Source organism: Cebus imitator, unplaced genomic scaffold (assembly GCF_001604975.1).
Source record: "Cebus imitator isolate Cc_AM_T3 unplaced genomic scaffold, Cebus_imitator-1.0 Scaffold114, whole genome shotgun sequence".
NCBI lineage: Eukaryota > Metazoa > Chordata > Mammalia > Primates > Cebidae > Cebus > Cebus imitator.
In genome coordinates, this window is record NW_016107429.1 from 1660405 (window position 1) to 1671696 (window position 11292).

Consider the following 11292-nt stretch of genomic DNA (forward strand, 5'->3'; position numbering starts at 1 on the left):
CAAGTGGTATTATGCCAGATAGGATTCCTAAGTTTGAAATTATTTCTAATCTTATAAATGACTGGTAAATGACCTAAACTAACTTCTCCTATTATATCCAATTGGGAAGGATGACTGTGAGGTAGATATTATCTTGATACACACACACACACACACACACACACACACACTCATGCACTCATGCATACATACACACACATGTATGCAGGTATTCAAAAGTAACCCAGACAATGGGGAATTTGTAAGAAATGAAAAGATCAAATTATGACAAAGCTTTTAGTGATGAATTAATAATTTACCTGTATATCTGACTTAAAACATGATTCTTTATATAAGGAAAAAAATAAATAAACATGATGATGTTTGTACTGTTGAACCAAAATTAAATATTATTACAAATGATGTGCCAGAATGTAAGTGAAAATTCTGCAGTGTGTACCCATAGGAGAAAATATGAGTTTGTTGTACTTTAGTCCATCTTGAAGGAATGGAAAATTATTAAACGCATAGAAAAGAATGAAATGGTCTTCATGGGCCTGGGCTGCAGATTTCACCCTTACCCTAATACTCTTCTAACAGAGAAGGTGCTTCTACATAGTCTAAAACAAAAAACAAAATTAATTAATACGTATTTTATATTTACTAATATTCATGATAAATATTAATATCATCATCTGGATGTGTACTCATCTTCCCACATATAAAATGTGGCATCTGAATTGAGAGGTTCCTCTTTAGCTATATTTGATGTTGGTGAAATATGAGAAGCTCAGGCAACTGATTGTGTACTTTCAGTTAAGAAAGGAAGTGATAATACCAGTAATGTTGCACACAGGAATTAAAGTTCTAAAAATAAATTTGGACCAAAAAAGACCTAGATGTCTTAAAAATTGTTACAATTAATATATATTTTCTTTTCAGCACTTGAGCAATATTCTGTCATGTTTATAACTGATCATTGCATTAGTAAAATTATGAAGAGAAATATGAAAATCAAAATACTTTTAATATAAGGACACATTTTTAAGTGTCACAATTTATGCAAATTAGCAGTCATGTATCACAAATAAAATGACACATGATTTCAAAGTCAAGTACTTAATTCAATCTTTCTTGAGGATTTAAAAAAAATTTTCTTATTTATTTTTTGTCTTCTTTTCTCATTAAAGTAAAATTTGGGAAAATTGATTGAATTATTCTTTGATGCAAAAGCATCTTCTAGACTATAAGGCAGAACTCCTACTCCAGGGATTAGTCAGTTCCAAATGTTGCTTTTAACAAGGCTGGTAGTTCTGAAAATAATTTATTTTTTCAGCAAGGTTAGCTTTCAGCAGTTTTGCTAATGGTATACTCAAATCTCAAGTGACCAATCTTAAATACAACTCCTACTGATCTTCTCTCTTCTGATCTTGCCAAACGTAAAGTTTTGTTCTTAAATCTGTATTCCCTTTTAGACTTAATTTCAAACAACGGACTTCAAGTCATGTTTATGCCTTATGTTCTTTTTCACTTGTATAAAATCTTAATCAACTGAAGAATAGTTGGGGAAATAATTTCAAATATTGACACTAATAATAAACTAAAACTATTAATTTTTCTTCCACACCTTAAATCTAATTTTCATCTTTTGTTCTTGGTTCTCATGGAAGCTACAGCATTATAATTATATGCACACAATTATACTTTTTCATCATATGCTCTAAGGGGAAGAAGGACTGTGAGCATAGGCATTCATGGTACTAAAGTTAAGGTAATTCTTTATGTCATACACACATATACATAAGCTGTACATATAGATACATACACATTGAATATTCGTTGTTCAAAATGTTTCAGGCCAGAAGTGTTTGGATTCTGGATTTTTTTTTATTATTTATATTTATGTTTGTAGAGACAGGGTCTCAATACGTTGCACATTCTGGTCTTGAACTCCTGGCTTTAAGTGATCCTCCTCCCTGTGCCTCCCAAAGCTCTGAGATTACAGGTATGAACAACTGCACCCAGACCTAGATTCCTGATTTTTAAAATATATTTGCATATATATAATCAGCTATCTTGGGGATAGGACCCAAGTCTAAACACAAAAGTTATCTATATCTGTATATACTTTATTGACATACCTTGAAAGGAAAATTTTATGTTATTATTAAATAATTTTGTGCATGAAACAAAATTTTAACTGTGTTTTAACCACAACTCATAACATGAGGTCAGGTATGGAATTTTCTACTTGTGGTGTCTTGTAAATGCTCAAAATGTTTTGGTTTTTGAAGTATTTCAGATTTCAGATTTTTAAAGTAGGGTTGATCAACCAGTAATAGATACACAGATTATATGATGAAGATGAACTTTTTGATAAGTCATGATAAATTGGAAATAAGGTAATGATCAAGATTGTTTAAAGACAAAAACTTTTAGTCAAAGCCTTATATGCAATACACATTGTGTTTTCAATATATTCTAGAGCATTTGTTATAGAGTTCTGTCTTTAGTAAAGACAATATAAACAAATATTATTTGAAGAACATATGAATGTATTTTAAATATCATTAGATTGAGAGGCTTTTCAGGAAATATAAAGATATTTCATTATTGTCTTTATGAGGCTATCTCTGCCTGGATGAATCTTTAAAAATATATAAAATAATACTCACACAACCTAAAATAAATCTTATCACATAGTTCTCTCTTTGAAATTAAAGCTAATTTTGAAAAAATTTTAATGCTCATTAATATTGAAATTATGTCACTGTGTAAGGAAACTACACAAAATCTAGCTAAGTAGAACTGATAGAGAAAGTAAAATTGTGATACAATAAAAGCATATCAAATTGAAGAAATTTAATTGGCAAGCTCATACAAAACCAAAGCAAAATTAATATTAAAAATGAAAATTGGCCAGGCACGGTGGCTTACACCTGTAATCCTAGCACTTTGGGAGCTTGAGGCAGGGGATCACCTGAGGTCAGGAGTTTGAGACAAGCCTGACCAACATGGAGAAACCCAGTCTCTACCAAAAATACAAAATTAGTTGAGTGTGGTGGCTTATGCCTATAATTCCAGCTACTCAGGAGGCTGAAGCAGGGGAATTGCTTGAACCCAGGAGGCAGAAGTTGAGGTGAGCCAAGTTTGTGCCATTGCACTCCAGCGTGGGCAACAAGAGCCCAGGCTGTGTCTCAAAAATACAAACAAACAACAGCAACAACAAAAATGAAAATTGCCATGAGTATAGTACCAGATTTCAAAATTTGCTGTTAGCATCATTCAACAGTATTGTATGGGCAAAAGGAAAGATATGTAGATCATTGAAACTCTGAAAACAGACCCATCCATATAAGGCTATTTGAATTTTGACAAAATCAATAAGCCAATTTAGTGGAAAATTATGGACATTTCAACAAATTGTGCCAAAACAATTGGATTTTCATGTGTAGAACGCCCCAAACCTTCCCACATTCCTCACAACATAATAAAAAGTAACTCAAATAAATCATAGGTTTAAATGTAAAATCTAAATTTATAAAAATTCTAGAAGAAAAAATAGTAGGACATCATTGTGACTTCCAGCCAGGAGAAAATTTCTTATAGAACAACAAGTGCACATCACTATTTACACTTTATAAATGAGACTTCTCCAAAATTAAAACTGGTTATTAAAACAATTAAGAAAATACAAAGAATCTACAGACTGGGAGAAAATCTTAGAAAAATATATGCCTGGTAACAGACTGATACTAGTTTATATAAAAAGAACTCTTACAAATAAATAATAAGCAAGCACATTAAAAATGTGCAACAGACGTGAACAGTCATTTCAGCTCAAAAGTAATAAGTACTGGATGAATGGATTAAAGCAAATTCCATTTTTCTTTCATGTCATAATCAACTAAAAAACTTAAAGCTGAATAATGATGAGATAAGCAAATATTTAATAATTATATGAGAAAATGAAGATTTGTAGCAGTTAAAGGTGAGGTTCAAAAATAATGTGTCCATAGATGTTTTGTATATATTGGAAGGGAAAATGTAGGAAAGATGTAGACACAGAAAGGAAAAAAACATTGTCAACACCCTGGGGATAAAAGAAACGAAGAAAGGAAGGTAGAGAAGCAACAAATAATATTTCATCTATCATATCTGATTCTAGAAAAAAGTTACATTGAGACAGAATCATATTCACTTGTATTTCTGTAAAATTATTAAAATATATACAGCTGACTCTCATTATTAGCAGCAGTTATGTCCTATAAAGTCACCACTGGTCCTTAATGAATATTGAACTATTGTTTCTAAAGGAAATATAATGTTAGGTTCCTGAAAACCTTTAGTCACAATTTTGTGAGTTGATCAGTACTTAAAATTGTATTATGTATGTTTCTCCTTAAAGATATCTAATCTAATATAAATTTGATTCATTAATATTGAACACTGTAGCTAATTCCTGAATAAAACTTATCTAACACACATGTTTTGTCCATAAAGTACATCACACCCTCTTATATTTCAGAACGCTGGACAGCACTTCAGCTCTATGATTGGGGCCATTTAAAAAATACAAAATAATTGTGAAAAGCCTAACACTAGATCAATGAAAAAAGGACAATTGTTTATAGTATAAGAGCTGAAACAAGAATTCAGAGAATGGGCTAGGCCTGGTAGCTCATGCCTGTAATCCTTGCACTTTGGGGGCCAAGGCGGGTGGATCATGCAAGGCCAGAAGTTTGTGACCTGGCCAACTTGGCAAAACCCCATCTCTACCAAAAATACAAAAATACGTAGCTGGGCATGGTGGCAGGCACCTGTAATACCAGTTACTAGGGAGGCTGAGGAAGGAGAATTGCTTGATCCCAGAAGGTAGAGGTAGTAGTGAGCTGAGATCATGCCATTGCACTTCTGCCTGGGGAACAAAGGCACAACTCTGTCTCAAAATATGTATATTCAGACCATGATCTTATTCTACCTCAGCTGGAAATATGCACATCCAGAAACTCAAATTTTGATTTTGGGGGTTACAAATAGGTTTTTGTGAGTAGGTAATTTTACAAATATAGAAATCATGAATCATGAAGGTCTACTGTATTTAAAAATAGCCTAAGAACCAATGACAAAAACCACATGATTATCTCAATAGATGCAGAGAAGGCCTTTGGTAAAATTCAACAGCGCTTCATGCTAAAAACTCTCAATAAACTAGGTATTGATGGAACACATTATAAACTGATAAAAGCTATATATGACAGACCTACAGCCAATATCATACTGAACGGGCAAAAGCTGGAAGAATTCCCTTTGAAATCAGGCACGAGACAAGGATGGCCTCTCTCACCACTCCTATTCAACATAGTATTGGAAGTTCTAGCCAGAGTAATCAGGCAAGAAAAAGAGATAAAGTGTATTAGGAAAGGAGGAAGTCAAATGTCTCTATTTGCAGATGACATAATTGTATATCTAGAAGACCCCATCATCTCAGCCCAAAATCTTCTCAAACTGTTAAGCAACTTTGGCAAAGTCTCAGGATACAATATTAATGTGCAGAAATCACAAGCATTCCTATATACCAATAACAGACAAACAGAGTTAGATCAAGAGCGAACCCCCATTCACAATTGCTACAAAGAGAATAAAATACCTAGGAATAGAACTGACAAAGGATGTGAAGGACCTCTTCAAGGAGAACTACAAACCACTGCTCAACAAAATAAGAGAGGACACAAACAGATGGAGAAACATTCCATGCTCATGGTTAGGAAGAATCAATATTGTGAAAATGGCCATACTGCCCAAAGTAATCTATAGAGTCAATGCTATCCCCATCAAGCTACCAATGATCTTCTTCACAGAACTGGAAAAAAACACTTTAAACATCATATGGAATCACAAAAGACCCTGCATAGCCAAGACGATCCTAAGCAAAAAACAAAGCCAGAGGCATCACACTGCCAGACTTCAAACTATACTACAAGTCTACAGTAATCAAAACAGTATGGTACTGGTACCAAAACAGAGACATAGACCAATGGAACAGAACAGAAACCCCAGAAGAAACACCACACACCTACAACCATCTGATCTTTGACAAACCTGGCAAAAGCAAGCAATGGGGAAAGGACTCCATGTTTAATAAATGGTGTTGGGAAAACTGGCTAGCAGTGTGCAGAAAGCAGAAACTGGACCCCTACCTGTCACCTTACACTAAAATTAACTCCAGATGGATCAAAGATTTAAACATAAAATCGAGCACCATAAACACTAGAAGAAAATGTAGGCAAAACTATTCAGGACATAGGCATAGGCAAGGACTTCATGACTAAAATACCAGAAGCAATGGCAATAAAAGCCAAGGTAGACAAATGGGATCTAATTAAACTCCAGAGCTTCCGTACAGCAAAAGAAACCATCATCAGAGTGAATTGGCAACCAACAGAATGGGGAAAAATTTTTGCAATCTGCCCATCTGGCAAAGGGCTAATATCCAGAATCTACAAGGAACTAAAACAGATACACAAGAAAAAAACAAACAAACCCATTCAAAAGTAGGCATATGATATTAACAGACACTTTTCAGAAGAAGATATAAATGAGGCCAACGAACATGAAAAAATGCTCATCATCACTGGTCATTAGAGAAATGCAAATCAAAACCCACTGAGATATCATCTCACGCCAGCTAGAATGGCAGTCATTAAAAAATCTGGAGACAACAGATGCTGGAGAGGATGTGGAGAAATAGGAACACTCTTACACAGTTGGTGGGAGTGTAAATTAGTTCAACCATTGTGGAAGACAGTGTGGTAATTTCTTAAGGATCTAGAAATAGAAATTCCATTTGACCCAGCAGTTCCATTACTGGGTATATACCCAAAGAACTATAAGTCGTTCTACTATAAAGACACATGCACACATATGTTCATTACAGCCCTGTGTACAGTAGCAAAGGCCTGGAACCAACCCAAATGCCCATCAATGATAGACTGGACAAAGAAAATATGGTACATATACACCATGGAATACTACACAGGCATAAAAAATGATGCACTCATAGGTGAGTGTTGAACAATGAAAACACATGGACTCAGGGAGAGAAACATCACACACTGGGGGCAGTTGTGGGGGTAGGGGAGAGACAGTAGGGGGTGGGGAGGGATAACTTGGGGAGAAATGCCAGATATAGTATGCACCTAAAGTAAAATAAATAAATTTAAAAAAATAGCCTAAGAAAAATGTATATTTCTAATTTTTTTTCTAAATTTCACTAATTATAGTTTCTAGACCAAAAAAAAAAAAAAAAAACCAGTAGTTAAAATTATTCACTACTACTCAGGTGTTATGGTTTTAACGTGTCACCTCCCAAATTTAGGTATTGCCAATGTAATAGTACTATGTGGTGGAGAGCTCAAGAGGTTAATTAGGCCATGAGGCCTCCTTCCTTCAATGCCGTTAATGCCCTCCCCTCCTTTCATCCTTCCCTCTTTCCCAATCGAGGAGCCCTAATGGACGGTAAGTGTGAGGAATGTATATATCCTAGTCCTTGGCACAACATGACTTCATAATGGTATATTACTAAGGAATACATACATCTTCAGTTCTCTAGAAAGCTAGCCAATAATACCGTAAAGACTGATTTGGGATATCAATATAAATAGTTAATTACAAGAAAAAATTAAAAAACTCTAATTATAACATTTAATCTGCAAACATTTCCATATGTTACAGCTTCTTTACATAGTCATTAATAAATATATTTTTAGGTTTATTAGCAATTATTCCCAAATGAGCCCCAAACAATAAATCCAATATGGAATTTTATTTCCCTCTCATGCTAAGCTTACTTAGACAGATGGTCTCAGCCAGGTAGTCAGTTCTGTTCCATGAGCTCATTCAGGTACCTAGGTTATTTTGTCTTACTTTTCCACTATTCTAAAAGGTTTGATTTTTCCTTGCCTTGTCCAAATGATATGTTAATCATAACTTGTAGTTTCTGCTCATTAGATAACAGAAAGTAAATGGAAGCCTAGTCAATGCTTGGGAGATAAGCAATTTGATTACTAAAAGGAAGAAATGAAATCAGTATTAAAGTGCATTTATAGTCCTTATTGTAATTCTTCTGTCTATATTTGTTTTAGTTTTGTTTCTTAAACTGAAATCCTATTTTATTAACAGAGCCTTCCTGATAGTTTCCTTCTATGGTCTCATTCTGGAGAAAGAAAACAAAACAATAGAAATGAAAAGTGTACTTTCTTTTGGAAGTGGCAGATTAAAACACTCTACCACATACCTGACTTAAAATATTGGCTCTAAATTTGGAATATTATAAGAAGTTGTTTATATTTTTATGTTCTCTTAAAACACGTAAAACACGGTACAAACATGTATGTAGGAGGGGAAACAAGAATTGTTTGATAAACTTAATTTTCTCAATTTGTTTAAATTTTTATTTTTTCTATATAAAGTTAAATATAGCCCACTGGCATGTTTAAAGGTTACACCTGGGAATATTAGTACTTAGGTAGAAACTGACAATAAATATTTTAGCAAAAAAAAAAAATTAATCTAAACCCATCATTGACTTTTTCTCTTCTTATAAATGGCACTTTAAAATAACTTATGCAGAGAAGCATAAAGATATCATTTGTAATGTTTTGAAGATGTTGATTAATATCCCAAATATTGTTTTTGAAAAGAGTATGATTTTCTTCATCCTCTACACATTTAAGCCTTTTTAAAAATTTTAAATATGTATAAATACAGAGATAAAATCTCTTGGTGTAATATATAAAGCTTTGACATTTCAGAAGGCATTTATTTTGAAAATATAGTCTATTACTTCAGAGTAAAAAAAGATTCATGTTTTATATTAAACTATATTATTGAGAAAAATATGTATGTACATAATAAAATTATTTTGAGAAGGTAAGAGAGAAACATAAATTAATTTTTAAATTTGTCTAGTTATCATTTTACTTTATCCTTAGGTTATTAGTGTACTTTAGATATTAATTTATTTTACTTAATTTAGTAATTTACTTAGTTTAAGCTTTTGAGAATTTCAGAATAAAATTAGAGTTACCAGGTTCTGAAAAGCAAAACTAAAAATATTCATATTATTGTTATGTTTTCTGGTTAACTTCATTAACATTTTCATTGTGTAGCCTCTTTTACCTCAGAACAATATAAATATATGGTTTATTAATGACCTATGGTAAGAACACTTAGATTTATAAGGCCTATGACTTAGTTTTTCTTTTTGATTTAATTTTTTGCTATACTTTCCACTACCGTTGTTCTCATATAAATACTACTTTGCATGAAAATAAGGCACTAAATTTCTTAACCTCATAAAGAGATCATCTATCCAAAATTAATAAATGGCTTTTACCTTATACAGTTTTTGAAATTTACCATTTCAATTCATTGATTGTGTCATTTTCATCATTTCCTGGTTTCCAATATCGTTAAAAATGTGTATTGAATATTTGCAGTTTCTAAAAAAAAGTTTGTTGGCTAAATATAATGCTGTAGGTTGAAATGTGATCATGTAAGGCAATATCCTATGAAAAGTACAGGACAAGTATTTTCAGCTTTCTCTTTTCCTTTTTACTGTTTTGTTATAGTTCTTGCACTTAAATCTAAACTTATTAACTCAACTGGAAGAAGTTATGCTATGTACAAAACTAAGTCATATATGAAAATTTTTATAAAATAAAAACAAGGCAAGATTAAAAACATTCATTTCCCATAATACTGATGTAAAGGACATAATATAAAATTTAATATAACTTTGTGAAAATGTTATTTGGAGTACTGTTATTCTGAAAGTTTTTTAATATTAAGCAAGGCTATGTATATCTACAGAAAACAGTGTATTGTCAAATTAATTAGAACAAAAATTGGGAAAATTTTATCAGAAAGAATTAGTGAAACGGGTCAATAAGCTTCTGAAGGAGGTTTAACATAGAAACACAGAGAGATAGTCCAGCAGAGACCATTTCTGGAGTAAAAAAGAAAACTAAATAAAAGTAAGTAATATCATTGGGAATATCTGAGTTCCCATAGAAAAGACTATCAGCAAGAGAAGAGGACCAATGAAATTTAGGGCTAGGAATGAGAGTGGAGGTGGGAAGGCAGAGGCTATATATAGTGTGAAATAAATATTTGATACCATGTAATTACATATTTAGAATAAGATGAAATTTATGCCAAGTATACAAACTTACAAAAATAAAGGGATTAAAAATTTTTGTGGTTTCTGAGAATTAAAATCAAAGATGTTTAAAGATTTCATATTTGAATTTCAGAGGTAGATCTAGGCATATTATCAAAAGGAGATTAGATAAAAATGACACACTTCTCTGCATAGTAGCCTAAAATAGTGTTCATTTTCTTCAGACTATATTAAAGAACCACAATGCTAAAACAGAAAGAAAATACATAATAGAACAATTGTTTCTACAAATGTTTTCATAATAACAGAATACATATATGGTCTGTGAGAAAAGGGATAGAAAGGGAGAAAAATCGGAACACATAGGTTTATTAAGCAGTGCATAACTTTTACACGTATTGTATGATTTGCTTCAGAAATTATTGTGAATCTTAGCAAAAAAATAAGCCTTTTAGAACACTTCAGTGAAGGTTAAAGCAAAATCATATGAGTGAAAAAAAGGTTGATGGGATATGATAATTCAATAAAAATCTTTGTAAAGTTTCAGTACTATTCAATAAAATAAAAGAGGTATATGAGAAATTACTGGGTAATTAATACTATAATTGGCAACTGCTTAAAAATTGGATAATTCTTAGCAATTTGTTTACTATCTATGTGAAAATATATTTTCTATTGTATGTTAATTTCATTTCAAAATTCAGATACTCTAATATTTTATCAGATTCTCATACCATATCTGCTATTTATAATATTAAATAGCATGATGATGATAATTATAATATTTTAAACATTTTAAAATCACTTGAGAAATAGTAAGAGAACTATATTTATTACAAAGGCTACTAATAAAATTAGTATTGAGAAATTAATTATATTTATACTTTTTATTTATTGGATTTAAAATTCTACATACTTTAGAATTTAGACAAGGAAGAATATAAGAGATTCATTTAAATATGTAAAACATACCAACAGTCTTGATAACAAAAATAAAACTCCATCTTATTAAACAACATTAAACCTTTAATCCCCTATATGTTATGAATTAGGATCTGTGTCAAGAAAGAAGAAATATTTAATTTCAGATCATCTCTACATTTCCCACATGTGCCCCTCCTTTTTTTTTT